Genomic DNA, 25290 nt, shown 5'->3' with positions numbered 1-25290 from the left:
GGTCACTCAACGTGTGTGGTTTAGAAGACAATCCACCTGTGCTAGTTCACATCCTGACCACAGAACGTAGAGTCAGGTATGCTCACACTCAGCTTTTGAGGTTGACGATGCGAGATGGGCCTTGAAGTTCCGTGTGCTGAAGTGTTCTTTTACCAGAGCACAGATGTGGAATTATGGACTGGTGGGCGGAGCCCCGCGGAGTCCAGACCTGAGCTGAGGTTCTCTGCTGTGTCACTCAGTTTGGGTTACTCACCTGAGGGAAGTCAGCCTCGAGGTCACAAGGACACTCCAGTGGTCTACAAAGAGGTTGCTGTGTGAGGATTTGAGGCCCCTGCTGGCACCCATCTGGGAGGCCACCGTTGGCAGGGGCTCCTGCGGTCTCCCACAGCCTGTCTCTGCCGTCCCGATTCCCTGTGGCTTCTTTGGTGTGTGGCGTGTGGGTCTTTGGAGGTGTGGCTTACCAGCCAGTTGTTTGGTTTCCCACTTCTCTCTGTTCTGTCTGCGTTATGAGCTCACAGTGGGCCTCACCCCGTGCTCCGTTCAGACTTGGCAGCCTCGGAGGCTGGCCACGCTGGTCACTGCACGAGTGTGTGAGAGGAGGGTTCCCCTGTCTCGTCGCGGCTGGAGGCTTCTAGCAGCGGGAGGGTAGGATTGGCCACATCTGCCTGAAGAACATGCTTGGCGCTTGGTGTGTTCACAGCTGTCAGTTACAGAAGCCTTGCTTACTGTCCTGGTCTGGGTTTGGATTTGGGTGCTGTTCCATCGTGTGAGCAGTTCTCCTGACATTGGGTGCACACAGACCTTGTGTGTCTGCTCACCCATCACGAAGCAGCCTGTGACTCGGCTCGGATGTCCTTCTGGAGTGCGTCCCCGCTGCAGCTGGCCTGTGCTTGCTCAGCGGGGTTTCCTTCTTTATCCCTTTGCTTTCATCTCTGTATTTAATGTGGGTTTTTCCTGGTTTTGTCCCCAATATTGGATTTCAGTGGAATGGCAATCTGAGCCACATATGAAATCTGCAACACTCCAGGACTCCCTGTGACAGCCTGACCTGACCACTCCCTGGCAGACCATGTCCCACCTGTGTGGTCACTCCTCGCTGGGGGACCTGGGTACTTCCTTTGACTCCGTCAGGAGGGGACACTGGAGGCCGTCTGGTTCCCCCAGGCTCTCTTTGTGTGCCTTTCCCGCTGGCTGTTCCGCCTCCTTTCCCTGAAAGGCGCCTGTGTGACTGAGGACCTGTGAGTCCCAGCACCTCCCGGAGCCAGCTGGTCCAGGACTCTGACTCAGGGCGCACATTTTGCTTTTCTGGGTGTTTAGGACTCAGGACTCGTTATGTTTCTTGTTTCCAGTGCCATCCCAGACCACAGGCATTGCCACACCTGGCGTTTAAGTTAGAATCACTTTTTTTTTAGTGATTACATTTAAAAATTTATTTTTTAAAAATTTGAGTTGTAGCTGGACACAGTATCTTTATTTTTTTTTTATTTTATTTTTTTTAAAGAGAGAGAGAGAGTATTTATTTCTTAGTTTTTCGGCAGACACAACATTTGTTTGTATGTGGTGCTGAGGATCGAACCCTGGGCCCCATGTGTGCAAGGCAAGCGCTCTACCACTGAGCTACAACCCCAGCCCAAGTTAGAATCTTTAAATGGAGTTTGAAATCCAGCTTCTGTGTCACACTGGTGACTGCTGCCAAGTCGGATGGAGAACACTTTGATCATCACGGAAGGTTCTACTAGACAGCCATGTCTTAGTCTCTGACCTTTAAAAAGGGGAAAGCGGGGAGAGTTCACCCTCCTCACATTGCCGTTCCCAGCGCCTGCCTTCCCCTTGCATGGCCCCGGGCCTCCCTGTCGGGTGGCTCTCCTGTCTGGGAGCGTGTTGTGTCTGCTGTGGTGCAGGTCAGCTCTTAGGAGGCTTCTTGACTTTTTTTTCTTTCTAAAAATACTTTGTCTAGGATGGTAAAGCCATTGAGGTGCTGGTGCTTCTACATGCTGTAGGAAACGGCACGGAAGGCCGTGTCTCTGAGCCCGTGTCCTTGGGAGTGCTTGTGGCTGTGCTGTCCTGCTTCTCGGGTTGCACCTGTGTGTGATTCTGGTCCCGTGTGCTGTTTTCACAGTGTAGAGTGGTGAGGTGTTGCCGTGGTCGAGATGCACAGCGGCTCGTCACGGTCCCTGGTTCTGCCACAGGGCTGCGGACGCTTCCCTCCCTCTGCCCTGCCCCCACACGGTCCCTGGTTCTGCCACAGGGCTGCGGACGCTTCCCTCCCTCTGCCCTGCCCCCACAGCCAGCATCTTTCTCCTTCTCTGTGATGGACCGCAGGGAGGCTGTCTGAGTGGGGCCTTGCAGGGTGGCCTTGAGTGGCCCTGTGCTGTGTCGTTGTCAGCCTCAGCACTTGGTTCCGTTGGTTCCAGTGCAGCTGTGGCGCCCAGCTGCGTGGGGGGTTTGGCTGCTGCTCGTGGAGCAGTCGAGGACGTTCCTGTGCCCCTCGGTTGGGGTGGGGGAGCAGGTCCCCGTCTCAGGTGGTGGGTGCTGAGCGCGCACTCTGCCCTGAGCGGCTGCACCCTTTCCCCCACCCCATGGCCTGCCCTGTCGCAGCTTCTCTGCGTCCTGCCAGGGTCCGAGGTCATCACCTTTTATTTGGCCCTTCTGATGCGCGAGTCCTACGGCCGTGGTGACTCTCGTTTCCATGGTGGCGCGACGGGGACCGTCTTCTCAGGAGCTTACTTGCTGTGTCTGTTCTCCTCGTGTCTCCTCGTGTCTTGCAGTGTTCTGTCTGGAGTGGACCTTGCTCTTGGGTTTTGAGGGTCATCTTCAGGCCCTTTGTCAGGCCTCTGGTGTGCACATGTTTTCTGCCAGTAAACAGTTTGCTCCGTAACCCTTCTAACCCAGGGTCTCTGCCAAGCATGCATTGTGAATTTTGATTAGTAGTTCATTAATTTTTCTTGTAATGAGTTGTGCTTTTGATGTCAAGGGTAAGGACTCTTCCTAGCCCTATGTGGCACAGAAGTTCTGTTACAGAAGTTCTATTATAGTTTTAAAGTTTCATGTTCTGTATTTCTTACGTAAGCCCCCATCCGTCCTGAGTTGATTTGTGTAAGTTCTGAGGCTCTGTCTGTCCTCTGACAGACAGGACCAGCAAGACATTTCATTGCTCCCCTGCCTCTGCCCTGCTCAGTGTCTGCAGCAGCCTCTGCTCTGCCAGCGCCTTGCTCTGGGCTCCTGTGAGTCCTTTTTGCCCTGCTCTGGTATCCTGGAGCCAGCCCTGGTGCACTTTGCCTGTTGGTGCACTGCCAAGTCTGTCACCAGAGTGAGCTGGAGGAGCTGCAGGAGGGCCTGGTTCCACGGAGCACAGCTGCACAGCGAGGGGAGCACGCCACCCACCCTGACGGAGAGGTGCAGCAGAGTCCTCCCTCCAGACTCTTCCCTTCTGATGCCCACGCCTTCTTTGTTCTGTCATCGTGTCTTTGATCCTGGCCACTTTTAAGATTTTTTCTCTTCATCCCTGCCTAACTGTGATTTGATCTATAAGCCTTGAGTGTGTGTGTATCTTACTTGGGGGTTGGTGAAATTTGTTAAGTTTATTATTTTTATGAAACTTAGAAAACTTCCAGTGATTCGGCTGCCAGTGCCCCCCACCCCTACTCCCACAGTTCCAGCCCCTGTGTAGACGGCTTGATCTGACCTACTTCCTCGTTAGTGGATCTCTCAGGTTCCTCAGGCTTTTTTCTGCAAGTGTTCATTTTGGTGGATTCCGCTTCTGCATCTTCAGCCTGAGGGTTTCCTGGGAGGTTGGTCTGTGTCCCTTTCTCTTCCTGTCGTAGCCATGCTTCCACGTATTCTTGAGCACGTGGAGCACGTATAAGGTAATTGTCTCCTTTTCTGCTCACTCGTAGTCTGTGTCGTATCTAGGTCAGTTTCTGCTAGTCTGTTGGTTTCCAGGATGCGCTTTCCCACTGCTGAGAGTGAGTGGGGTCTGACGTGGGCTTCTTGCAGGACATGGAGTTTCCTGTGGTCCCCCCACCCTCACCCCCCGGCAGGCAGTGAGATGCTTGGTGCTTGGTCTGGTCGCAGGGTTTGTGTGTAAGCTCATTGGGGTGGGACTGGAGTAGACTTTCCCAGGGGACAGTCAGTCCCCTTCTCAAGGGTGGCCCTGCTGCTCCCCACTGAATGTCCCCGTGCTCAGGGACGTCTGCCTGGCCTGTATAGTTCTGGGAGTTGACCGTTAAGCTCCTGGGAATTGTTCTTTTTTTAAAGTTGCTCTTTCTGGCCTGGGAGGAGGTTCCTTGTGTGCAGGTTGCATTCAGACCCCTAGCACGTCTCCTGTACCGCTTGCTCCCTCTGTTCAGGTGCTCTGCCCAGCTTCGGGTGCCTCGCCTGGGAGAATCCGTCTCTGTCTCTGATGGATGGTGCAGTTCGGGCCCTCCCTGCTGCCAGACACTGCCAAATGCCAATGTCTCGGCTTGGCACAAGATCACGGGCCACCACACACTTGTAGATTCAAACAGCAATTCTTTATTCCCAATCTCACACCAGCCTCCACACACGCTCAGGCTCAGGGGAAATCTTCAATCTCCCGCACAATTCACGTCCTAAATACTTTCTCTCCAGGAGAACTCAGCGGGAACTCAGGCAGCAGGCACGCCCTACTCCCAGCAGCAATAATCTTCAACCTCCAACTTCCCTAAAACTCCTATTGTCTTAAACCGGGAACACCCTAAACCCAAGGACTGGGATACTTCCTCAAACCTGCAGGATACACCCTAATGCTGAATCCACCATGGTCATTGAGCAGGGTCACCTTTCTCAAACACACATGCAAGGTCACGACAAATTTCCAAGGCAAGTCCATTTAACTTGGGGTACGCTGGCAAGGATTTCGATGCGTCATTCCTACTTGGCAATGGCCCTCAGCAGGGCACCAGATTGGGAGCAGGTGGCTCCCTGTCTTCAGGGACCACAGGCCTGTGCAGGGTGATCCAGGTGCCTGAGATGGTGTGGCTGTCTACCCACCCTGCAGCGTGTTTCTCTCGAGGATCTGTGAACATCTTTGTCCATTTGGCACAGCCTGTGGGACACGGGGACTGATTCGAAGGTGACCTTTCTGTGACTTGGCAGTTTTTTCCCCAGTTTGACTTTTGGCTTTGTAAATATTCTCATTTACTTATTTGTTTCTTGGTGATGCTGGGGCTTGAGCCTGGGCCTTGTGTTACCGCTGTTGACCGGTGACAAGTTCTTGCTTCCCCGATGTTGAAGAACACTAAAGCAAGGTCAGAGTAGAAATTAGAAATTTATTAAAGGACAGAAGAAAAGACTTCTCCCGGAGGAAGAAGGGGACCCAAGAGGTGGAATCCGTGGAAGTGCAGTTGTCTCCCCTTTTTATAGTTCTTTCAGTGATGGAATGTAGGTGGGAAGGCCCGAGGGGTGGGACACCCGGTGGGCCAGAGAAGTAATCTGGGCATTTCCAGTCAGGTTTGCTGTTCATTAACATTTCTTTGGGATGGACTATCTCCAAATCTGTTGGGGGCTATTCATTAATACTTCCAGGTGGACTTTGGCCTGGGGCCTTTTTGGAACTTCATTAACATTCCATGAGTTGTCCTGTTTTCCCTGAGTCATTCCCAGCATGGCCTCCATTTTAGATTTCATTCGATATTAGACCCGATTTACCTAACTACACTAACTACCTAACTTTAAATCTGGCTTCACTTGCACATGCTGAACAAGTGCTCTTGGTGAGCTGCACTCGCACAGTACTTTCTTTTTAATACAGACTTTCTCGCAGCCACGCATGCCAGCACTTCTCCTCATGATCTCTCCGCAGAGTGTTTAGAGGGCTTTCTTAGCTGCCTTTAGGGTGGCATGTTTGGAAGGAGGCGGGAATGTGGGGTGAGGGCAAGCAGGAAGCGGAGTGCGAAGACCGAGTCCACCTCAGAAGCCGGTGAGGTTCCCCGCCCCCCGTCTCTCTGAAGCCCGACTTCTTTCCTGTGCCGTGGAAGCAGAGTGGCTGTCGAGGACTCACAGTAAGCTTTGCCAGTTTTTGAAACAAAAAATTGCAAGCTCTTCATTTAGTGTTGAGTTTTGCTGGTTCCAAGTTCATAGCAAAGAAAGGAAAGAACTGAAATAATGAAGGTGTCTTCATGGTTCCTCTGAGCTGTTCTTTGCTGGCTCGACGCGGAGATAGGGATTGTTGGGAGGCAGAAGAGGTGTCACCGGAGCTGTGGGTCCCTCAGGGGCGTGTTCCCCGGCGATGGGCTGGGTCCTGAGAGCCACTGAGAGTGCCTGTGAGTTCAGCCTAGTCTTCCAGACCATCACTCAGACAGATCAGGTGGAGCTGCACCTCTGCCATCAGCAGCCGAGCTCAGGACTCCGCCTCCTTTTAGGAACTGCTCTAGTCAAAGGCAAATGCGACAGAGTGGGTTTACAGCTGTCTTGTCCAGGTCTTGGGCTGTTGTCACAGTGGGTTGTACCATGACAGACCCAGCTGGCTTTGCTTTGTCTTAAGACCAAATCTGGCTCCAGGAAGGGAGATGGCAGGTGGCCACGCACTAGCCTGCCACCAGCTTGACTCCACTCCAGCCAGCTCTGTGGCACTGTATAGTCAAGGCCCCTGTGCAGCCACCTTGTCCCCGAGCATGTCATTTCCTGCCGCAGTCTGTCTGGACACAAAATAACAGAGCTGCCACACAGCCTTGTAGGTTCAAAACAGGAACTCCTTTATTCTCTGCACTCCCACTAACGCCACGCAGGCGGCCTTCCCCCAGGACACTTCACACACCAACCGGAAATCCCTCCTCTGGCACTTCCCCAACCAATGGGAACTCTCTGGGAATCACCTCCAATGTAGCGGGCCAAGGTGGACAGCAGGGGTCTAATATGCAATTGAATACACAGCTTAACATAACCATCATCATCTCAATGGCTTGCTGGCCTCTCAACCACTCTGTTCACCTCTCAACCACTCTGTTCTGTCAAAAATGCCATGCATCTTTCCGACTCAGCTATGGCTCTCAGCAGTTTCCTTCCAACCTTAATAAAATTTAAAGAGTTCAAAGTATCTTGAAAAGCCATTATCACATAAGAGCGAATTTGAGACTCTCTTGCTATTAGGCACTTGCTGGCTGCGTTCTTCACTATTAGGCACTTGCTGGCTGCGTTCTCCATGCAGTAGACTGCGTATACCCCAAAGTCAGTTCTTCCTTCTTAAAGACCAGTGCCATTTCCCTCAGGACCATGGACAAGCAAGAATGCTCACCTGCCACTGTGCCAGGGGTGTAGCCAGTGCAGTTAGATGAGGAGCCAGGGGCGTAGGCAACACTCGGAGAGGAAGGAGGGCTGCGTCTGCTTGCAGGTGACACAGCATCTGTGAACCACCCTGGAGAATCGGTGGCCAGACCAACTTCCGGGAAGTCGCTGGATGCAAAACGAGACAAAAGCTGTGGTAGAGGGGAAGCCACTTGCCCGAGCAGCAGAATAGATTGGTTGGGAATAAACCTAATGAGAAAGGTGCAGACCTCAACAGGGGGACTTTAAAAGATGTGCCTTACTCTTGGAGAGCAAACACAAGCCTGCCACTTTATAAATTTAGAGCTGTCTCAAAAATATTAGCGAGTTATCTTACAGAGTGAGGCCAGTGGATGCTGAAATTCACGTGGAAAAAACGGACATACAAAAAGAGCCAGGAAGCCAGGCACTGTGGTGCTGCCAGAGTCGGACACCTGGGAGGCTGAGGAGGGAGGTCACTGATCCCAGGAGTTCAAGGCTAACCTGGCAACACCGCCAGACCCTGTCTCAGAAACAACAATGGAAACCCACACATGCACCTAGCCAGGGGCAAACACAAGGAGTGTTGCCATCTATCCCAGCTGGTGACCTAATGCTGAGTTCACAAAATCTGACCCTTGCAGTAACTCAGGAAAACGACAAAGGAAGTATACAACCACACAGAAACACCTTTTCAGAAATCCGAGACAGCTCTGCGACCTTAAGGGTCTGTGGAAAAAGAAAGCCACCAGAATCTTTATTCTTACATAGGGAACACACAAAGGGAGGTTCTGTGAATGTGTCATCCCAAAAAGGGCAAAGGGGTAGGATTACAGAGGAACAGAGGGGTGTAGTTCAACCCCTGTGGGTGACGCCTACTGGGGCCACCCCTTGCTGTCCACGCTGGGACAATGCCCAAGTCACTATGAAGTGGAGTAATTGGTCAGAGCCATGGGCCTCAGGACTTGAAGGCGTGTTCATCCAAGGCAGCTCCTGCCAAAGGAGGCACATAAAACCCCCATAGCATCGACGTGCACCATGAGGCCGCCTTGATTGGAACTAAGGTAGGCCAGCAGCCTAGAGGAGAACCGTGAATAGCCCCAGTGAACGTGGGACCTTAGTATGCAACAAAGGTGGCACCTCAAATTGCTAGTAGGCAAGATGGGTCTCTACAGACTAGTGCAGGGACCCCTGGGTGGCCTGTGGAGAAGATGAGGTCTGTATCTCTTCCCACGCACAAGATGAGGTCCACGGCAATAGGAAGTGCAAAACCCACATAAAGACGCGAGGCGGGCGGCAGGAGGAAGGCAGCGAGTGGAAAACGCTCACATTTGCTCTCCCTGGACCTACGTGCTCTGAAGTGCCCCTTGGTGGCTCACTGCCTTTCCTTGGGAGCCCGCCCCCCGCAGAGCACATGTCCTGCATATTCGCTGGCCTACAGTCACCCTCCCCCGATGTCAGGTGGCCATATTTCTGCCATTTCCCAGCTCTGGCTTTGTTGTGCAGGCATTTGAGGTTGTCTCCTGTAAACAGCAGATGGCTGGGACTTGTTTTTCTTCTGTTATAAGAAATCTGTCTTACTGTTGACAAGTTGACAAGCCTCTGTGTGGACATGAAACCTGATTACTGGTGCGTCTGGCCTCAGCTCCGCCAGCTTGTGTCTTCACTGCATCCATCTCTTACTGCTGGGTCCTCCTCCTTCCCTGCCTCCCCATTTTGCGCGCTGTGTGTTCTGTTTCTCTGATGGACAGGACGTTTGTCACAGAAGCACGGCCCCAATGGAGTGACTGCCACTGCCTGGTGATGAGTAGACCGCGTGATGCCAGCCATGCTGCTGTCAGACAGGAGCCCTGAGTCTGTGGATAGATGGCCAGGTGGCCGGGCTCAGCATCGAGCGCCCTACCTGCCCTGCCAGCTGTGCACACTCAAGGACCGACCGCACGTGTGGCTCTGCTGCCCTAACAGTCCCATGGAACTGCCTCCTGGGGCATCCTGGAGAGCATGTGGCCATGGGACAGCAGACCTGATCATTGGCACAGTCTCCTTGGAAACGGCAAATGGCCTGAGGTCAAGGTCACAGCAAAATGAACAGGGTGTTGTTGAGGGGAAGTGGTGCTGGGCTCGCAGGAAGACTGACCTCTCCAGGGGAGGAGTCCCGAGTGCGGCTGGGCACAAGCTGCTGGGCCAGAGGGAGGGAGATGTCCTCTCCTCCTCCCTGTCCGGCAGCCATGCTGGCCAGCACACCAGCAGCCACCATGCTCCACAGGGCTCAGCTCCAAGACGGACAGAGCTGGAAGGCAGTCCTCGTAAGCACGCTGCTGGGCCTTGTGAAGTGTTTGGGAAATATTAACTTCTTTGTCCTCAGCTCCACATGAGCCGGTGAGGTCTTCCGTCCGCCCCTGCCCACGGCTCACCGGCTACAGTGAGGAGCGTGGCAGGGAAGCTGCTCGCCACCTCCCGGCTCCCCCACCAACTCTGGGTTTTTCTTTTGTGCTGCAGGGCGTCTTCAGCTGTGAACATAAGTTCCTCTCAGGTCTTCTCTTGCCTGCCTCTCTCCGTCCCCTGTGTGTGTCTTCACACATCTCACACTTACTAGTGGGGACACAAAAATAAAATCCTAAAAGAAGCAAAGAGAAAAGCCGAGGGTTGGGGATGTAGCTTATTAGTGGAGCTCTTGCCTAGTGTGTGCAAGGCCCTAGATTTAAATAATCCCTTCGAGAGAAATAGAGAAAGAGAAGCTAAATGGCAGTTAGGACTAATAGCTGATGTCTTAGTGGCAGTGAAGCAACTATAAGGTCACAGAATAATCAGAATATAAAGAAAAAAAATAACTGCCAAACTAGAACCACAAACATGGCTAACTTACCTTTCTTGGACTAAGATGGTGTATTGTCCATTTTTTGTTGCTATAATAAATTGCTGGAATCTGGGTACTTTATAAAGGAAAGAGGTTTATTTAGCTAACAGTTTGAAGGCTGAAAGTGCAATATCAGCGTCATCTGTTTGACTTTTGGTGAGGGCCCCTGGCTGTGTCAGAACATAATAGAGAAATGGAAAGGGAACTGGCCTTGTGCAGAAGGGGCCAAGCAAGTATGTTCGTAACAGCCGCTTTCATGAGAGTGCCTTCATTCCACAAGACCAGGCTTAGCTCCTTCCAAGGCAGAGGCTCCACATCTTAAAGGTCCTTCATATTGCTGCTGTGGGGACTGAGCTTGGGGCCCCACTCAAACTGAACCCAGACCATGGTGGGTGGAATAAAGACAGAAAGAAGTTCACCATGTGGGGAGCTGCACAGCAGGACCAAGAAGAGCAAGCTCAGTCAGGCGTCCAGATGCAGAAGCAGAGGTGCAGGAGGAGCTGGGGAGTGGATGTGCAAAGTAGCACTTAGAGGCTCTGATTGGGTGGGACTGAGGATGAGGCTCAGGGGTAGAGCACTTCCATAGCAAGTGAGAGGTCTGATGGGGTGGGACTAAGCATGGGGCTCAGGAGTGGAGCACTTACATGGCAAGTGTGAGGCCCTGGGTTCCGTTCTCAGCACCACATATAAATAAATAAGTAAAGGTCCATCAACTACTGAAAAAGGGGAAAAAATATGTGTATATATATATAATAAAATATATAAAAAATATATATATAATAAATATATAATTTATATATATATATTTATATATATATTTATATATATATTTATATATATTTATATATTTATATATTTATATTTATTATATATATATATTTTTATATATTTATTATATATATATATATATGATAGACCACACACCAAGGTAGACTAGAACATTTAGCAACAGCAGCACCCAGAAGGGAGCAGTCAGAGCTAGAACGGCCTGAGGTGTGTGCGTGTGGGATAGGTGTAGAGTGCCTTGCAGTGCTGCCAACTGAGCCAGGCTGCCTGCCTGTTGGGCAAGTGCTTTACCACTGATCTGCACTCTCAGCCCCAGACAGTAGCTTTGACCCTTGTTAATTAGTTTTAAAAAGTGAGGATGTCAGAAGCATCTTTGTCAAGTCAGCAAGTAACTCCGGGAAGTGCAGTTCTGACGGAGCTCAGCTGAAGGAGTCGACCTGAGGGTGTGTGGGAAGACGGTGCTGAGCGACGGGCCCCAGGGCCGCTCAGACCCTGCTGCTGGGAACAGGGCCCCCTTAGCGTGAGCCTGTAAACAGCACTGGGGCAGTGCTTGATGGAGGATGTGATCCTCCACGCTGAGCTTGGGAGAGGGAGGTGCTTTCGGCCTGCGTCCTGCTGCTGGCCTCTGTGTCCCACTGAATTGGGATCCTCTTGCTGGGTGTAGGCTGCTTCCTGTGGACCGGCCCTTCCTGCACATTGTCTCACTGGATTCTCGTCACTCCTCTGGTCACTGGGTCGGAGTCCCTGTAGCCTCAAGCAGAGTTGGGGCTCTCGGCTAGATGGCTTGCCTTGTGGGGTCTGGGACAGGCCGACAGAATGGCAAGGACACGTTTCCCAGATGCTCAAGCCCCCTTCAGAAAGCCCCTGAGGAAGCCTGCCTGGCCCGAGGGAAGAAGTGGGTGAGGGTGTGGTGCCCCCTGAGTCTGGTGCTCGAGATGGGAGGGTTAGGTCACGAGTGGGTTGGAAGATTGTTCCTCCCCTCATTTTTAAAAAATTATATTTATTAATTGTAGGTGGTCTCAATACCTACCTTTATTCTATTTTTCTGTGGTGCTGAGGATCAAACCCAGTGCCTCACACGTGCCTGATGAGCGTTCTACCACTCAGCCCCAGCCCCAGCCTCCCCCTTGGTTTTTGCAGCCACATAAACTAAAGCAAGCCTAGAGCCAAGAATGGGGCTTTGCTGTCCACATGAGCTGACCATTTGGAGGGGGACCGCTCTGGCACTCAGGGCATTTGCAGAGTTGTGCGATCGATCACCGCCTGGTTTAGGGAGGGCAGCACACATCCTCCAGGCCGTGGTGAGAGTGGAGCAGATCCTCAGAGGACGCCTGACCCGTTCCCAGCAGCAGAGAAGACAAAACCCAGGATGCAGAGGGACAGGGGAGTGCTGGACTCTTCCCCAGGAAGGAAACATGCAAACTGGAGTGTCTCAGTTCCCAGTTCCTTTTGGATTAGATGCCACCACCCATGTGTGACTTTCACACATGAGTGGTGTTCTGGCCCTTTCCCTCTATCAAAGCATTTCCTCCAATACTACTACTGCTTCACCATTTTTTAAATTATTTTTTAGATGTTGCAGGACCTTTATTTTATTCATTTATTTACATGTGCTGAGAATCAAACCTAGTGCCTCTCACGTGCTAGGCAACCCCAGCCCCTGCTTCACCTTCTTGAGACATTTTGAATATGCAAAGGACTCATCCCCCTGCCTCCCTTGCATCCCCCACATCCCCTGCACCCCCTGCATCTTCTGCATTCCCTGTGTCCCCCGCATCCCCTGCACCCCCTGTGTCCCCTACATTCCCTGTACCCCATACCCCTGCATTCCTCAAGTTCTCTGCACCCCCCACATCCCCTGCACCCCCTGTGTCCCCTGCACCCCATACCCCTGCATTCCTCAAGTCCTCTGCACCCCCCGCATCCCCTGCACCCCCTGTGTCCCCCACATCCCTTGCACCCCCGTACCCCTGCATTCCCCAAGTCCTCTGCACCTCCTGCATCTTCTGCATTCCCTGTGTTCCCCGCATTCCCTGTACCTCCTGTGTCCTCTACATCCTCTAGTCCAGGGGTGGTCAGCTTGTTCCACCATTCTGCAGGGTGCAGAGCTGCGTGGTCCTCCCGACCCTCGCACTTAAGGAAAGCCCCCCAGGAACTGGAAGGAAGACTTCCCTCCCTTTTTACCTGGACTTCGGTTCTAACTCACTCTTTCCTCTGGGCCAGTTGCTAAATGCTAGTTCTGTGAAGATCCGATTTACCAAATGACTAATTCCCCAGTTTTTTATTGTTTCCTAGGACTTGTGTTTTAGTTGGGCAGTTTTCAATTTGTGTTTATATCAGCAGATTCAGACTGTCATTTTATATCTGTCTGAGCACCCTGAGGACCGGGGTGGGAGTAATGCCAGGGATTTGGGAAGGCAGGAGGAGAGGATGCTGTAAGCAAATAACCTTGACTGTGGAATTCAGCCAACGGTTATTTATTAAAGTAGTGGTCATGAGACAGGTGTTTCCTATTCAGGTTATGTTCAGGTGCAGATGTAGCCTGCTGGTAGAGCCTGCACTGAGCTTGTGGAAGGCCCTGGGTCAAACCCTGGCAACTTACCCCCTCCCCCAGCCAAAATGCTGTATTTTTACGATGTATTTTTCATGATACTTTCTACTTTTTCCATCTGAAGGGGTGGAGTCATAATACTTTCTACTTTTTCCATCTGAAGGTTGCCGCAGTCTGGGCACAAAATCACGAGCCACTCAAACAGGAACAAACTTTATTTTTTAAACTCCCGCCAATGCCCTGTTTGCTCCCGGGAAAATATGCAGACCCACACGTGTGGCATCCTCCCGGCCACACACCAACAGGAAATCCCTCCTCCGGAATTCCCTCCTACCGCACTTCCCCAACCAATGGGAACTCTCCAGGAGTCCCTAGCAGGCCGAGGTGGACAGCAGGGGTCTAATATCCATTTGAATGCAGATCATATCATCTCAATGGCTTGCTGGCATCACCTTTCAACCAAAAATGCCATGTATCATTACTACTTGGCTATGGCTCTTAGCATCTCCCCCCTTCTGTTTAATTAAGCAACAAGCAATGTGGCTTAGGGACCGTGCCTGTTAGGCTATCCAATACTACATATAGTCCTTACCTGAGCTGACCTCTAGGCGTCAGCCTCCTGTCTTAGGTTGATACCACTGCAATTGGATCATACCCATCACTGACTACCGGTCCAGCATACAGCCATACTTGTGGATAGGCCTATGCACCAGTTGTGGAGTGAGGTTCGTTGCCTCACCTCTGTTGGCCCCCAAATTTGGCCTTGGTGCCAGTGAGGGGGTGAGGTTCTTTGTCTCACCTCTTGGCCCCCAAATTTAGACCATCACTAGTAGAAGGGAGGAGGATACAGAAATGCCATGACACCAAGCCAGTTGACGGCTCCTTTGGAAAAATTGCATCACTGGTGACACATCAGCAAAGATATGCCAGCACTACCACAATTCGCTGCACCAACAGATAGATCACAATGCATACAAGTGATACATAGTCCAGGCAAGTTCTGCAAGTAGTTCAAAGTGGAGGAATCTATCAATATGTCCATTTCCTCTCAAAGTAAATCGACTCCTTGATTGAGAATTACTTGTTGAGTTATTATTCATTGATGCATCAGTTTATACAGTTTACTGTGATAGCTATTGAAGAAGCTGTAGTTTGGTTTCATCTTTGTCTTCACTGGCACTGGGATGAAGATAGGAATTCTGACAACGATGCTAAAAAAAATTATGTAACATTCCAACAGGTACTAAGAAAACAATTTTCTGAACAATTTACATTATCCTGAACAGAATTATTAAATATAATGAAAAGGAAAGGTAAAAGTAACAAACAGATCTGTTAACCTCCTTATTCACATATTAAAACAATCCTCAACAGCTGTTTACCCATTTTAAATCAGCAGGTTGTGTATGTCACATTCAGTCTTCCTTTTTTTCTTGTGAAAGAAGTCTTCCTTTTCTTCGCATTTCCCTCTCTCCCTGAAGGCTGAGAGGGCTGGGGAGCATCAGTAAATGCATGTGGATGATGCCTCGTTTAGAAAGTCTTGCAAAGAGACTCCGAAAGCGTGCTCCTTGTCTACCTGTCTGGAGTGTGGTCACAATGGCTGGATCTGCATATTGGGACCATATGGGACCCATATTGGGATCTTGAGGTGATCTTGATGCAGAGACTGAACATGTAAATGGACAGTGTTCAGACACAGAGAGAACTCCGACCAGGTGCAGGGACACACGCCTCTAGTCCCAGCTTCTTAGGAGGATGAGGCAGGAGGACCACTTTGGCCCAGAAGTTCAAGGTCAACCTGACAACATAGACCCATCCCAACAAATAAATAGAATAATACAAAGAACTCGGTCCCCCAGCCTGCAGCAGCCAGCCTCGATCACCAGCTCATTATCCATAGCAACAGCCCAGGAAGCTTGCTTGGTACCTACAATTTAGATTTGTAGGAATTCAAACCGGTACTTCTAGTAAGAAGCCATCGAATGATAAGCCCATCATAATTGGCTCAAAACGTCCAGGACTTGATTGATAACTGTCCACTTCCTTGCTTTTTGATCCCGCTTCCAATTTTGCACTATATAGAAAAAGCCCAGTCTGCACCAATCCCAGAAGACGTGCACAGCACCCTACCAGGGCCGCCCATGCGTGCCCAAGCCCTGGAGCCTTCCCGTGTCCACTGTGGAACTCCCTGCCCCCCAGCCTCAAGTCTCTGCCAGACACGTTGCTCCTGAGCTCCTTATTGATGTGAAGCAGAAACGGGGGACTCCGATCGCAGGTGGAAGGGAGCTGCCGTCTTAGCCCAGACTGCCCCAGAAATTGAATCAAAGTCTCCCAGCCTGAAAAACCTCGCCACGAAGTCAGGAGAGAAGGATGAGCATTGTTGAGAACTCTGCACACGTCACAGCCTGTCCAGGAACTTCGAGGATGGCAGGACCCACAGCTGCGTCTGGGTAGGTTCCGGGTCAGGTGTGCTCAGCTCACCCTGTCTTTACGCTGGGCCAGGACGTGCAGCGTGGAGTCTGCGGCCCCCTGGTGAGGCCTGTCTCCTCCCAGGACACCCAGAGGTGGTCCTGAGGCAGGGCTGCCAGGTGTTTGGCTGCCCATGTCATGCCCACTGCCAACAGGAGGAGATGCAAGTTGTGTCGGGTTGAGACACTCGTGTGTGGTTTTCCTGTAGCCAGAACCCAGACAGGACATCCAGCCAGTGCACAGTTTTGAGGGTTTTTTCCCCCAAAGAAAGCAGCCTGGAACTTTCTCTTTGAATGTTGTCCTTTCCCTTTGTGTTTCTTTTCTTAGAGGACAGACATGAGAGCTGCTTATTCTGTCTTATGTTTCATTTCCCTGTGCTACGGATGGAGCTTCCGGCTCATTAGTTCCCTCTTCAGCTGTTTCTGGTCTGCTGTACGATCCTTATGTCAGTGAATCCTAATAAACCTAGCTCATGTTTCTATTCACTTAAAAATTCTTTTAAAAATGATATCTTGTTTCATGGTTCATAAATGCTATTTTTTATCCATACTATCTAAAGTAAGCCCACCTTAAATACACAGATACTAAGAAGGAAAGGGGGGTAAAGGCTAGGAGTGCATCTCAGGGCCCCGTGTGTGCTGAGCACGCACCAGTTCAGTCCCAAGCACCCCAGTAAATAGGTAGAGAGGGTCGGAAAAGCTGTGCCCCAGACATGTAAATTATAAAAATGGCTCGAGTGAAGTGGTGATGTCAGTAGGGAATGGACAGATGAGAGTGGTGGGAATACACACAGAGTTAAGGGAATAATTCTATAAAATGGGCCCCCTGGGCTGTGGCTGTGGCTCAGTGATAGAGTGCTTGCCTGGCATGTGTGAGGTTCAGTGCTCAGCACCACATGTAAATAAAGATCCATCAGCAACTAAAAATAAATAAATAAACGGCTCACTGTGCTGATCCATGTGCTTTCACTTTTAAAAAGCAATTTCCCTGCAGCCCTGCCTGGCTTAAGTCCACAGGATAAGTCTCAGTCCCCAGAAAGCTACCTGCCATCTGCAGGGGAAATGGAGGCCCCCGAGTGCTGATGAGAACCCTGAGGGGAGACCTTGTGGCCCTGACGCAGACTAGATCCTGGAATCGGGGAGGTAAGGATGATTCCCCGGCCATAAGTTCTGTAAAACAGGCTCCAATTAGAACCCGTCAGCGTGGGCCAAAGTGACCTAGAGTTGCCATGGCGGTGGGGACTTGGAAGTCCGATGTCATGCTGCTGTCAGTCAAAAGTCAAGAGGTGGACCTAGGCAGGCCTCTCTGGAAACTTCCCTGGGACTCCAGTAAAACTGGAGGTCGGGAGAGGGGCACTGTCCTTCTCCTCTCGGTGAGGGCACGCCCTGGAGACTGTCCTCTTTCCCTTTTCCTACTCCTTCCGTAAACATGCCTGTCACTCGGATGGACATGTCACAAGAACTGTTTGGGGAGGTGGGTCTTCACTGCCTCAGTTTCCTGGATGGCCCTGCCTGGTCACAATACCCACGAAGCTGATTTCAACACAGGAATAAAGAGGGTTTTACAGAACGACGAGGGGCCGTTCGCCAGTAGGTCGCACAGCCCTGTCACAGTTGATGGGAGGCTGTTGTTTTGGACAAGTCTCCTGCCTGGGCCCAGCAGCCCCGGGCAGCCCGGTGTGGAGTTGTGTGGGTCAGGTGCCACAGCATCGGGCTCAACTTTGAAACAGACCAGTTTTCAACAAGCCAGGAGATTCTGGCCCACCCACGTCAGTGCCGTCAGGAGGTCTCTGCTTTAACCTTTGTGACTTTAACCCTCAGGGGCCATCTGCTCCTGGTCCCCACGTGCTCAGCTCTTTGGAACACTCATTTTACACAGAACGAAGAGCTGCCTGATGCTGGAGTCATGCACAGAAGCCAACTGGGTCTTCACATTTGCTGTGATTTTGTCTTTTGACGGTCCCACATGTGTGCACCTGACACCTTGCTTCAAGGTACGCAAAGAACCGAAGGTGAAGTGGAGTCACACCCCAGCTGCAGGCTTCCGTTGCTGTCTCAGTAGTTACTGGATCAAGTAACACGATGGCCCAGAAGGGGTCTGCCCACCTTCAGCCCTGGTCCGGAGCCGAGATGACCCAGGCAGGAGCTGGCCAGTGGTTCTGTTCTATGGCAGCACACTCCAACCCAGGGCCTCCCTCCCTTAGGGCAGAGGATCTCTAACCATGCCGATGGAGGGCATTTTCTGCCCCTTGGGGTTAGGGGCTGGTTCTTTCTTCTCTGAGAACCAGTGGATCTTTGCTTTTGCCCTGAGGACCAGGGTTGACCGCCCCTCCCTGGACAGTTGTCTTTTGCTGGTAGAAGAGTCCAGAGTTTGTGAGGCTTGTACCTGTCCTGGGGTGAGCTGACCACTTTGCCACACCTGTTGTGAATGGGCTCTCTTCCCATTTGTCACTCAGCATTTAGCCAGATCATTCTTGCCGTCTGTGTGGCAGCCACCTCTTTCTTCTGTGCCCTGTGGCAAAGAGTCTCTGCTCAACCCACCTCTGCCAGTCCTCTCACCTTCTCCTAGGGTCCTCAGTGTGCTTGTAAAATTCAGTCTTGACAAGAAACCTGCTGAGGCAACCAGCCTACCCTCAATGTCACTGATACCTGCCTGCTCCCCACCCTCCCGCCTCCCAGGGTACGTCTGGTCACCTGGCCTGCCCTCAGCAAGAACCTTATTAAGTCGATTTAGCCCGGGCCTGCTTCACCTTGGAATCTCTTGTGGCTTTCCACCCACTGGCCCCTCTTGTCCTTAGCAATCGGCCCCCATTGCTGGCACTGTATTTGGAGTAGAGCCCAGTCCCTCCCCACTGCAGAGCCCCTGTGCCTGGGCCTTACATCTGTCCAGTGGTGCTGAATGAGCTCTTCCTTTCTGTGCTTTGACAAGCATCGCTGAATCACTGTAACACCTGTCAAAATGAAGCACCTGGTGTTTGCTCTCCCTTATTGATGGGCCCATTCCTTTTCAGAATCCAGTTTGCTTTGTTCCCTGTGACTCACCTCTGATGGTTTTGAGCGTCATCTATCTTTTTTCACTATTAGTGGGGAGCTATGTTCTCTGCAGCATTCTGTGTTTAAGAGGAGACAGAAGTCTGTATCTGCATTTTATTGTAGAAAGAGCCTGACAGATTCCCTCTGGGGCTCATTTCCTCTGTGGGGGTCCTGGGTAATGGCAGTAGCTCCCTGGGCTGTACATTGTTTGATAAGACCACAGTGGGAAACAGATGGCACAGAAAACTGGGTCACTGAGAAAAGTTTAGTAATGAGACCATTTACAAAGCAGTGGTCAGAGCTCAGAGAATCCAGTGTTGCAAGGCAAGTGAAACCGGTAGGTTTTGCTTCTCTGAGGTCTGAAAGAGCAAGAGAGGAAACTTACTGGAATCCAGAGCAGTGAAGTATCAGTGTAAAGTATCAGTAACAGTAAAGTATCAAGTTCTAGGAAACAATAAAAAATTGGGGAAGTGGTCATTTGGTAAATTAGCTCTGCAGAGAACTAGCATTTAGCAACTGGCCAGAGGAAGAAGTGAGTTAGGACCAAAGTCCAGGTAAACGGGGGAGGGAAGTCATCCTTCCAGGTTCCTTGAGAAAGGGGCTTTCCTTTATTGGGAGGGTCTCAGTAGGCTCGGGAGGCTGAGGGGAGGACTGCCCAACTCTGCACCCTGCACAATGGCAGAACAAGCGGACTGAACAGAGGGCCTGCAGGGAACCTTGCTTTCTTGAATTCCACCCGGGACTGAACTGGTGCATGCCGAGCACACACGTGGTGCTGCGCTGTGCTCTCAGCCTCTACCACCCTTTTCTTCTTAATCTATCAGTATCTCAGTATTTAAGGTGGGCTTTTTTTAGGCAATATGGATAAAAAATAGCGGTGACCCTTAATAAATGACCACAGCCAATTTGTGGCCAGACATAAAACAAGCCAGGATGTAGAAGAATTCAACAAAACTATCCACCAGCACCATCTGCTCCATGTTCATGGAACGTACCATCCAAACCTCAGCATGAAACACATTACGTCACACATACCAAGGAAGATTGCATCAGAAAGCAGAAAACAGACCTCAACCATCTGAAAGCACGTGGAGTGTGTGCCCCGCTCCGCCCAGGTCTGAGGACTGAACCTGGGCTTGCTTGGCTTGGCCAGTGCTCTGTCTGTAGCCCCAGAGTGTGTTCTTTGACCACAGTGCAATCAAATTAGATATCAGTAACAGAAAGATGGCAGGAAAGTCTTCCAGCAGTTGGGGCCTAAGTAACCTTGTTTTAAATGATCCATGGGTCAAGGAGGAATTGTCTAGGGAAATGTAAAAAAGACATTGAACTGAGTGAAATTGAAAAGACAACATATGAAATTTAGCTGTGGGGCACAGTATGGCAGGGTCAAGAAGGAAATTTATAGCACTAAATGCTTATGTTAGAAGAGAGGAAGTAAGCTCAAATCAATAATCTAACTAAAAGGGGAAAACCAAAGGAAAGAAATAACAAAGATAAGAAATCATGAAATTGAAACAGAAAAACAATGCAGAAAATCAGACAAAGGGTTGGTTCTTTGAAAAGATCAATAAACCTCTAGTAAGACTGACAAAGGAACAGACAAGTGACTAATATCAGGAATGAAAGGGAGTATCACTACAGACCCTGCAGGCATCAAAGGGTAGTAGGAGATCACTAGAAATAATTCTACACACATAAATTTGGCAACTTACATGAAAAGGACAAGTTCTTTGAAACAACAAGATAGAAAATTCACCCATTATGAGATAGACCATTTGAATAGCTCCATAGCTAGTAAGGAAATTGAATTAATGATTCAAAAGAAATTCCTATGCCTGAGTTTTCATTGGAGAATTATTTTAGGCATTTAATGAGGAATTAGTGTCATTTCTACACAATCTTTTGCAGATAATAGAAGAGGGAGGACCACTTCTCAATTTTATGAAACTAGTATCACCCTGATACTTAAACCAGCCAGATGGTACAAAAAGAAAACTAAAGATCAATATTAATATAGAAGAAAAATCCTTGATGAAATTTTCCCAAATAGAATTCAACACTATATAAGAAGAATGAATCATTATGACAAGGAGGAGAATATTTTGGGTATGCATGACTGGTTAAATAGTCAAAACCTAATCAGTGTAAACCATCGCTTTTATAACAGGTTAAAGAAGAAAAAAAATCACATGGTCATGTTGATCAAAGTAGAAAAAGCATCTGACAAAATACAACACCCATTCATAGTAAAAACTCTCAGAAAAGTGGGGATAGAGGGGAACTTCCTTAAGTTGATGAAGAACATCTACAGATACAAAACAAAAGTTAAATGCTTAAAAGACTGGATACTCTCTCCCAAAGATCAGAAATAGAGCAAGTAACTGCTCTGCCCACTTTTTTTTTCTTTAAGAGAGAGTGAGAGAGAGAATTATTTTTTATTGTTTATTTTTTAGTTTTCAGCGGACACTACATCTCTGTCTGTATGTGGTGCTGAGGATCGAACCCGGGTCGCACGCATGCCAGGCGAGCGTGCTACCGCTTGAGCCACATCCCCAGCCTTCTGCCTACTTTTATTCAATATAGTGCTGGGAGTTCTAGCCTGTACAAGAAGGTGGGAAAAAAAAAGTTGATCTGCTTTGATCAACATGACCATGTGATTTTTTTTTTCCTTAATCTGTTACAAAACACACACAAGTCAGAAAGGACAAAATAAATGTATCCTTATTTTCCAATGATGTGATTGTCTACTCAAGAATCCCAAAGAATGTACAGAAACCCCCAAACAGAAACAAAGCCCCAGCCCTCCCAGAACATAAGTGAGTTCAGCAAGGTCATAGGATACAAGAAATACACAAAGACCAATAGTATTACTATAGACTAGCAATGAACTTGTGGACACTAAAATGCAAAGTCTAGTAACATTTAAGATCACTCAAAAGAAAGCAGACATACTTGGGTATAATCAACAAAACAAGACATGTATGCCAGAAAGTAGAAAATGCCGATGAAAGAGATTTTAAAATGTCTAAATAAATGAAGAGACATACCATGTTCATGGATTGGAAGATTCAATATAGTAAAGATGTCAATTCTCCACAAAACGAAATATGCATTTAATTTAATACACGTGAAAATCAAATTTTTATAAATACAGGCAAGATAATTGTAAACTTATATGGAAAAGTAAAGAAGCTAGAATAGCTAAAAGAGAAAGTGGGAGGAATTAGGCTACCCAATTTTAGGATTTATAATCATTATAATGATTAGAGGAGAAATAGATACAGAGATCAATGAAATAGAAAAGAAAATTCAAAAGTAGACCCCAACAAATATGCCCAGCTGATTTTGAGAAAGGCATAAAAGCAATCAGTAGAGAAAAAAAATGGGTTTTCAAAAATAGGTGCTGGAGTCATTGGAGATGTGGAGGCAAAAATTTAACTTGAACCTTAACCTCAGACTGCATTCACAAACTGAAAATCCTGAAGGGACTGTGGGTGAAATGCAGAACTATAAAAATTTGAGGGAAAATAATCATCAGAATTTAGGGTTAGGCAGAGCATTTTTAGACTTGACAACAATGGCAAGATTGGTAAAAGAAAAAGCAAAATTGAACTTCATCAAAAATAAAAAATGTTTGCTGCTCGGAAGATGCTGTTTGGAGGTTGAGAAGAGGTGCTGCTCAGTGGAAGACACAGGTGTTGGACAGCACCCTAGGTCCACCCTGAGCAGCAACACACTAGAGGACGGAAAGCCAAGCTTTGGCCTGGGAGAAGGGGTTTGCAAACCCCTTATCCAGCAGAGGTCCAGGACACAGAATGTCACATAGAGAGCTTTAGAAACTCAACAGGAAAGACGATGAATTAAAACAGCCAATCAAAAATTGAGCAAAAGACCAAGCACATGAATGCAGGGGGAGCTTAGAGAAGCCGCCCAGGTGCTCGCCCACTCAACCACCACAACAGGCAGATCACAGCCGCAGTGCTGGACACCCAGCAGGTTGGCTAAGACGTGGTGGGGCAAGACCAAACACTGATGCAAATGTGAAGATCCTCGTGGGTTGCTGGCAGGAATGTGAGCGGGGCAGCCACTCTGGGCCACAGTTGGGCAGCATCTTAGGAAATGAAACATCAACTACAGTGTGATCTAAGGACTGCTGATGTCAAAACAGGTGACCCAGATTCCTGAAGACAGTGAGCTTACCATGGCAGTGTGAGGCAGGCACCACGGTAGCTAGGTGTGCATGCAGCAGGTTGAAGCCAGGGGGAGTCTATAAAGGCAAAGGGACGGGGGTTGCTGGAGTCAGTGCCCCCTGGCTACAGGGACCAACAGCAAGGGTGGCCCGAGCTGCGGGTGGGCAGATGACCTTGCAGAAGTGCTTTCCGTGTGCTGTTTGTGCAAGGGCGAGGTTCTGGCCTCGTGCGCGTGCCATCCCTCATGGTCTCCTCCCACTCTCTGTGTCAGGGTTGGACACCAGTGCTCCATTTTGAAGCGCTGCAGTTTTCCCTTTCCTGGGTATTCATTGCAGAGAAACACTGACTCATGTTTGCACAGACCCAGTGGGTGAACATTTAAAGCAGCTGTGTTCATCATAGCCCCAGATTGGAATTAGCGCAGATGTCCCTGAGCTAGTGAATGATTACACAGACTGTCAACCCACCGTGACTCGTGCCCAGCAGGATGAAGGGATAGATGTTCACAGTGACCTGGGTGAGCCTGCAGGGAACTATGCTGAGGGAAGGCCAGGCCAGACGTTCTGAATGCTGTGGCCGCACTTATGTCACAGTCCCAGAACAACAAAGTTAGAGAGGGAGACCAGGTCAGTTGCTGGGGTGGGAAGGGCATGAAGAGGTGAGGCTGTGGAGGGCAGAGGGGATCCTGCAGGGACGAGAGCTGTGTCATATTAGTGGTGGTGACGTTGTATAAGAGGTCACCATGGGTTGGTGGGGCAGTCAGGGCTGGAGGTGTCCTGGGGTGCTGGGGACAGTGTGGGCTGCAGGTATCCTGGGTGCTGGACACAGCCTGAAGGCAGGTTGTCATGGTACCCTCGGCTGTGATGTTGAGGGTCTCCTGCAGCAGAGTTGGGGACCTTGGAGATCCCAGCCCACCCTGGGTGCCGTAGGAGCGGTGGCAGGTTGCTCACAGTGCCCCACGATCCAGGCGGGACCTGACCCTGTCTCTCTGCTCTGCATCCGGGCTCCTTCTGCCTCCCCAGGGAGGGAGCCCAGGCTTGTTGGCAGTGGTCAGCAGTAGTGGAGAGTGAGGAGCCCATTCTGTCCCCTGTGGGTGGCCATCGTCCTGGGGCTGTGCTCAGCAGAAATCCCAGGCTGACAGATGAGGATGCCCGGTCCAGGCATCTCCCCAGGGCCGTTTGGCCCAAGCCCTTATGATCTGCAGAACAGGCAAGATTTGGGCCGCGGGCCTTATATCCTGTGGGGGCTGCTGCACTCTCCAGGGAGGCTCAGGTGGCTGGAATCAAGAAACCAAGGTCACTTCCAGGCCCTCTGTGTAAGTCCTGTTGTTTGTCCCACATAGTTGGATCACGTGACCTATGGCTGTGAGAGAGCTGGGTGGACTGTTGACCTGGTCCAAGGAGGAGAGCACAGCCCACCCCCGTTCTTAGTGACACCAGCGTCCTCCCCCTCTCTGTGGCCTTTCCTTCCTGTCCGAAGGCAGGACAGCATCTGTCTAGTTGCAGTGGTGGGCAGCGGCCGCCGCAGCACATCAGCTCCTGCCTTTCCCAGGTTTCTGTGCAATCCAGCAGAAACCAAGAGTGCAGATTGCCTGGGAGCTGCCCGGCTCCCCTTCTCCCCCCAGCCTCCCTTCAGGCGGTTTCACGAGATGCTGGCGACCCCTCGGACTGGGAGCGTGGGCAGAAGATGCAGCCTTTTCAGCAGGACGGTTGATAAGTAGCACTGTGAGCCGCGCTGACCTGCCCTTCATCCCTCCCTGGCTCCCGTGCCCCCAGCTCGCAGCCTTCTCCAGGAGACTAACAATAGGTGCTTTTTAAAAGCTTCCTGTCCTCATGGGGCTTTTTAATGTCTATTTATTTTGTAGTTGTAGTTGGACACAATACCTTTATTTTATTCATTTATATGTGGTGCTGAGGATCGAACCCAGGGCCCTGCACGTGCCAGGCGAGCGCCCCACTGCTGAGCCACACCCCGTTCTTACTGGACTTAATTTTTTTTCAGTGAAGACTGCTGTGTTGCCGTTTCTCGGCTGTTCATTTGTTCACTCTCGTTCATGGCAATGACGATGACCCGGTGCAGAGGCACCTGGGGGCCTGTCGTCCATACAATGGCTCATGCCGGGGAGCGTGAGAGGCTCCCGAG

At 50.1% G+C, this 25290-nt stretch overlaps 2 long non-coding RNA genes across 4 annotated transcripts in view; one reads left to right on the top strand and one right to left on the bottom strand.

Moving 5' to 3' along the window:
* Window positions 1–1456: 1456 nt before the first annotated feature.
* LOC144376527 (uncharacterized) lies at window positions 1457–13158 on the bottom strand. 2 transcript variants are annotated; one of them, XR_013437090.1, is made up of 2 exons: window positions 13091–13158; window positions 1457–9880 (listed from the first exon to the last, which is right to left on the bottom strand). It is a non-coding gene; the product is annotated as an uncharacterized LOC144376527 (long non-coding RNA). The 2 variants fall into 2 exon arrangements; XR_013437091.1 differs by lacking the exon at window positions 13091–13158 and adding an exon at window positions 12946–13078.
* The window catches only part of LOC144376526 (uncharacterized), a 23295-nt gene continuing 11112 nt past the window's right edge, over window positions 13108–25290 (top strand). The window contains exons 1-2 of one of the 2 annotated variants that reach the window (XR_013437088.1): window positions 13108–17919; window positions 18495–23774. This is a non-coding gene — a long non-coding RNA (uncharacterized LOC144376526). Of the gene's footprint in view, window positions 23775–25290 lie in introns of both variants that reach the window. The other variant, XR_013437087.1, reaches the window with a different exon arrangement.

The sequence above is a fragment of the Ictidomys tridecemlineatus genome, chromosome 3 (assembly GCF_052094955.1).
Source record: "Ictidomys tridecemlineatus isolate mIctTri1 chromosome 3, mIctTri1.hap1, whole genome shotgun sequence".
Taxonomy (NCBI): Eukaryota; Metazoa; Chordata; class Mammalia; order Rodentia; family Sciuridae; genus Ictidomys; species Ictidomys tridecemlineatus.
Note: the sequence above shows the minus strand (reverse complement) of the source record. Positions and strands in the feature narration are given on the sequence as shown.